This window comes from Propithecus coquereli, unplaced genomic scaffold (genome assembly GCF_000956105.1).
Source record: "Propithecus coquereli isolate 6110/MARCELLA unplaced genomic scaffold, Pcoq_1.0 Scaffold58, whole genome shotgun sequence".
Lineage (NCBI taxonomy): Eukaryota > Metazoa > Chordata > Mammalia > Primates > Indriidae > Propithecus > Propithecus coquereli.
Window position 1 is genome coordinate 4,119,565 of NW_012151729.1, and position 6,551 is coordinate 4,126,115.

Sequence of the window (6,551 nt, forward strand, 5' to 3'; positions counted from 1 at the left end):
TGCAGATAAAATGGAGACAATGCCCTAATCTTGAATCAATGCCTGAATCTGACATACCTTTGAACTCTTCAGTAAAGTGAACCAGAAATAATAAATTCCCTTTATAGTTTAAGCCACTTTGAGTTGCATTTTCTTCTAATTGCAGCCAAAAGCATCATGGCTGATTCAAATGTCTTCCACAACGTGATTAGCAGACACAATTTAGGAAGCGTAAAAACAGGACAACACCATGAAATAATAATTTCTGGCAAGTGTATGTGCTTGCTAATGGGTAACTGAAAGAGCAGAGAGGTGAAACTTGGAAGAGCTCCTAAAGATAAAGAATTCTGAGATTAGGGTGCGATGCAGTTATTCCCCTATGAGGTGGAAGTTGAAAACAGCATGGGAATAGGCTGAAGAGGTCATTGCTGGTTTCACACAGGCTGCTTTCTCCAAGTTCTCAATTCTGTTCTCTTGTTCTTATAGCTCTGGTTAGTGCTTCTTGTGGCCTTAGCTGACCTCACAGGACTTCCTCTCTTGCCTGCTTAACTAGGTGTCCATTCCCAGCCCACTGTGTCTCTCACAATCCGCACCTCTCGCAGAGAGGCCTCTCCCCATGGTCATAACTCGACTGTAGGGGGCTTAATTAATTAGCATTTGTGAGATGTTTCCAGCTCCTTAGTGGATGAGAGGTAATTAGGAAAGCAGAGCTGAGAGCTTTTCATTACCTTCTTCTCTGCTGGTCTCTTTTCCTGCTTCTGGAGAAACTGGCATTGATACTGACTTGAATGAATGTAAACTTGCTATCCTGCTTCATTTCATTTGTCATTAAATGGATTCCAAAATCTCCCAGAAACACTTTATAAGGATCAGTCATTTCTCCTATAGACTAAGCAAATTCAATGTTGATCAATAATGCAGTTTTATAATTGCCACAAGGGCCAAGTGTTTGAAAGCGCAGAGGGAAATTCCTGGATTCTTACAGCCTTTTCTTACAAGAAATCTCCTTCCCCTGGCCAACTTGGATGTCAAAGTTTCCCATCGTCCCTACCTAGTCATCCCCTCCCCACAGATAATGCACTCTTCCTTGATTATCCTATAATTTAAATGTTGTGTTCTCTTTTTCATACTTCGATTGAAAATTTTTTGTCCTGCTTTTCTTATTTTGCCACATGGAGAATGAATCAATTAGGAACTTCATTTGGGGGCTAATAACAGAAACCTGAAATAACATGATTCAACAAGATGAAGGTTTATTCCTCTCATACATAGGCAGTCTGGAGGCTGACTTTCTATAGTCGTTACAGTAGTTCTGGGAAACCATCTATGCCCTAGATTTCTTTTTGTTTGATTGTCATTAACATGTAGCTTCCATCTTCAAGGAGCAAGATGGCCAATGCAGCTCCAGACATCAAGTCTTTATTCCAGGCAGGAAGAAGAAGGAAAGCGAAGAAGGCAAAAGAGCCTCCTAACTGAATTGACACCCTTTCTGAAAGCCTCATCCCAGATCTTAGTTACGTGGCCATCCCTATCTTAAGGTGAGGCTGGAAAAAGTTGTTTTGTATCAATGCATGTTGATGCCCCATGACAAAATCAGGTTTCTGTTATTAAGGAAGAAGGGACAGTAGATAAGAAGCAGGCAATTATCAGCTCCTATCATACAGCATTCCTGACCTGTATATCTTAATAGTCCCTAAGTCAGTAATAGTTACTAATATTAGTATAGTGCGTTAGGTTATCAAATACCCCCCTCCCTAATAGTCATAACTGTTGGGGTGCTCGGTGACTGAAGAGAACACAGAGATCATTTTACCTAGAAGAATATTGAGACATATTTATTTGCCACCTGGTACCCAGCAATGATCCATCTAGAATAGATGCTGAGAAAGAAGGCTTTTCAAACACTTCGGTAAGCTGAAACGTTACACTAACTTTCCCAGACTCCTTCCTGCAGCTTCACCTGCAGTTACTCTGGAGCAAAAGGGATTGGTGCTTCTTGTCTAAAGGCCGTGTCCAATCTCTTGCTCTTCTGGTTGGATTTATGTCACCTACGGTATTGCCGGCAGTGTATTTTTAAGGGTGAGTTGCGTAATCTGTTAGATGTAAATTGCGCTACATCCTAACAGAGAACACAGGAGCCCATAGTGGGATTCTAAACTTGGAGCAACAACGGCAACAACAAAGCAAGAGACACTCATTGTGTAACTATTTGGCCATTGGATATGTTCAAAATCTTCCTGCCCTAGGGAGATAATGACAGATGGTTAGGGGGGCAGTGTAGGGAAGAGACAGGTAGGAAAAGACTGGACAATTTTCTGAATTCAATGTAAGGAAAATGCCCAGTAGACAGCAGCTAAGCAGGTGTTCAATCAATATTAGTTTCCTGTGCCCTTTGTGATTCTGAGTCTAAGAAGTTTATGAATTGCCAGGGAGACAAATTCACATAGGCATTTCATCTCCACTAATTTCCGTGCCATCGTCCAGAAATACTGAGAAAAAATGAGACAAAATTGCTGAGATCTTTTCACACCACAGATTAGAAAATTTTTCCTCTGCCATCTTTTTGGGACTGACCATTTAGTATTTGTGGGTTAGATCTTATCGAGAAACGATTTCCATCAGCAAAATGCAGCTTCCTCCTCTCCTACCACCCACTCCTTGCCCTATCTTGGCTCCATCAGCTGTTGTTTTCGGAAGAGCAGGAAGCAGAACTAACACACCCTTTGATTCACTTCTGGTGTCTACTTAAGGGGTTGTGGTTCAAGCTTGAGGAGATGTCATTTTTCAAATGAGGTCTCTTTGTCCTTGTCTTCTGCTGATGCTGTCTTAGAGCAGCCATCAGTATGCAGAGTTCAGAAGGAGTATCGTTGTTGGGGGAGAACATATGGAACCCAAATTTTACTTCTCCCCAGGAACATAAGCTGTTAATTAATGGCAGATTCTAAAGATTGTAACTGGTATATGCAATGTCACGCTGCAGAAAACTGAAAAATCCACTCAATGTATTTCAGCTTCATGTCATTCAGCCCATATTTGAGGGTAAGTAATAAGCCATTTGTTCCATACCATATTTAATGTAGTCAATTAATACTTTGCTTAGAATCCTTCACTGCATCTCCAACCCTTTGGAGAAATTGCAAATTCCCTAGCACAGCCTCCAAGACCTTTTGTGATTTGTTCCCTGGCTATCTACCTTTTCAGCCTCGTATGTTACTACCATGTACATTATAATCTAGCCATATCAAGCAAATAATAACAAAAGCCACATTTTTGAGCCGGCCACTCAACAAACACCTTACCATAAACTCCACTTAGCTCAAAGTAGGAATTTCTGGAAATGGGATTGCTAACTATGTTAAGATCTGTGGGGCATGCTCCCTATAGATGCTTCTGTACATTGTTGGTAATTGCTGTTCCATTCTTTTCAAATTTATTGAGACCGTCAAGCATCATTAGTCACAGTTTAGGCCGGTTTCCCTCAATTTGATGTCCCCCTAGGCTGCAGGGATGTCCTTCATGCTGTCCCAGGTCTGCAATCAACTCCTGATCGAAGCCCCCATGTGTGTACTTTGAGCTACAGTCATTTCCTTGGAGTCCCTGAAGCCATGGTGACACTTGTAGTTCAGCATGCATGTTGACATCTTCCCTTTGTTACCTTTAGGGAGGTCCGTAACTGTTACCTTCATCAGCTGTTATGGGTCAACACTGCTTGAGAGAAAGCAAAATAAATGGCAGGAAAATAAGTTAATAGCTCACTGAACTACATACCTTGATGAATACTCTCTGTTCAATCTGTTCTTGAGCAAATATGTGTAGAGTATACTGCAAAGCATCCATTATATGTAGTGTACTGTGATGATTTATATGTATATGCAAGTGTATCTTTTAGCAAAAATATCTCAAAGACAGCTTTATAGTAGAAGAGCATCTTTAAATAGGGCACAGCTATATATTAATTTCCTTATTTAGTTTCCACCAAAATCCTGTGATTTAAATGAATTAAATTAAATAATGTTACTTTTGCAGATGAGGAAACTGGGGCTTGAGATCATTTAAGTGATTTGTTTAAGGTTATATGTGGCAGAGGAACTTAACCACTACACCAGGGGTGGAAAACTAATAGCTTTCACTTTGAAACTAGCCACAGATTTTTTTTTTTTGGAGGGGAGGGGAAAACACAGTAGATTTTATTATTATAATTTAAAAATATTCGAATTCACTAATAATTAATTCCATACACCCCACCCCAATGCAAAGCTGGACTTCTGATGAAAAATCAGAAGATATGGGACCCTGAGTCCTGCCTCTCATGGACTGTGGGAGCTATGGAGGGGTTGCCCCTTTGAGAGGGGCGTGGTTTCCTCGGCTCACCGCGGTCTGCATGACTCTCTCTTGTCTCTCCCTGGACTCAACCCATGCCTCTCATTCGGATTACCTGCCTGGCTCAGGTGGCCATTTGAGGTTAGGGCCGCTGTATAGATCTCTCTTTCTGTAGTTCCTCCAAAGCACCATACAGACATTTTCTTCCTTCTCAGTTGCTCATTTTTCCTTTCTCTCATTTTTACTCAACCTCTACAATCCACTCCTTTGCTGCCTCTCTACTACTCCCTCTTACCAACACTTTCCACCCCTGCCAACTCTGCCTATACTAGCGCCAGGGGTGGGGTACCTTTTCATGTCGGAAGGCCACATCAATTTAGCTGTAATCAAATAAGGCAACATTCAAGAAACTTCAATTAAAAGTGTACGTTATTTTGCAAGAATCTCACTATTATGTACTTAATGATTTCAAAAAATGAAAACTATCTGTTAATTTTAAAGTTAGCAAACCTTTTAATGACTTTGTTATGTCTGCTTTTTGTTGGAAAACATTTGAATATTTGGTTGCAGAATGGAGGTCCACAGTTTCAGTTGATCCTCGGTCTAGATGGGAATCAGTCATTTGTGACCTTAAGGGCATCTTGATTTGGGTTAGGTAGGAGAATGTAGATTTGCAGCAATAAGTGGTTAAAAAGCAAGAAAGCATTTTTTTGGGCGTGTTGCCAGAGGCGTGGGTATTATACTACGTTTTTCCATATTTCAATTGGATCTTTCTTAGCATCAAACAATGACTTTAAAATGCCGTCTACTGAGAGCTCAATCAATTCCATCTGTAGTTCTTTAGGTGCCTTGGTGATATCAACCAGGTGAGGCTGAAATGCTAATTTGAGTGTGATGTCGTGATTCTCAAAGTCAGTGAACCTTTCATTGTTTTCTCCAATTAATAGATCTATGACACCTGCATATCCTTCAGATGATTAGCATATATCATCCTGCTCATCAATGACCTTTGCTAACAGGGGAAAATGTTCATCAGAAATTTCCTTTTGAAGAAAAGTGTTTTGAAAAAAGATAGCTTTTTCAAAATGCTTGGATTTTTTTGCCACATACCATATATAGACTTAGTTTTACCTTTCAAAGAAATATTCAAGTCATTTTGATTTGACATGATGTCACACAGAAATGCTGCATTTCTCCAGAAATCTTCTTTCAATAATTCACATCGCTGATTCTATTCTTCATAAAATTTAACTATCTGTTCTCACAGAGATAAAATTTTGGCTAACACCTGTCCCTGTGATAGCCAACACCCTTTAGAAGGATATGGCAAATCCACACTAAATACTTCATTGTTCAACTTTAGCATGTTATGAAACTGATGAAGCCAGTTGCTTTTATACAAATATAGTTAACAATACTTATAATTTGTTGCAAAGTGTTACTTAAAATAGTAGCTTTAGCACAGAGATTTTGCTAATGCAAGTTACAATGAAAAGGAATGAGAGCATCTGGATCTGTTAATACTTTTTTTATCTGTGCAATAAACCAACCCTTCATGTTTTCCTGTCATGGAAAGTGCATGGTCTATACATACACTCACTGAATTTACCAAATTCAATACAACTTCATGACATTTATCTTGAAAGTTGTTGAAGATATCTATTCCCCATGTTCTGTTCTCAAGAGTGCCCAAAGCCAGTAACTTTGTAGAAAAGAAAATCTTCTGTCATGACCGAGTGAAGTATAAAACCCGCACCGAGTCAGTAGTATCAGTTGATTCATACAAAGCAATTGAATAATATATATTTTCCTTTTGAAGTATTGCATGAAGTTGTTCTGGTAAGTTGAAGGCTAATTCATATGCTGCTGATCAGTTATGTTTCTCCTTGAAAGAGGCAGTTGTTTGTACTTTGAAACGTTGTGGGGTCTAAGCATCCTACAACTTCGACAATGCATTCTTTCACAGTTTCTACAGCACTGTATGGCTTCTCTTTTCCCCCAAGTATATAAGCTACTTTGTAAGTTGCTTCGGTGGCATTATTTCCAGGTCTCATTACTGCTTAAAGAATTATCTTTGCTTTGCTTTTCATCTTTTAATTTCTGCAATATAACCTTTAGCACCTCTCCCTCTAATTTAAAATATTTGTGGTCCTTAGGAGTGCTATAATGCTGGTGAGCACTGAATTTCTTTAATGTTGATATTGCAGCATCACAAAGCAAGCAAATCATCTTATCTTTAGCAGAAACAAGAT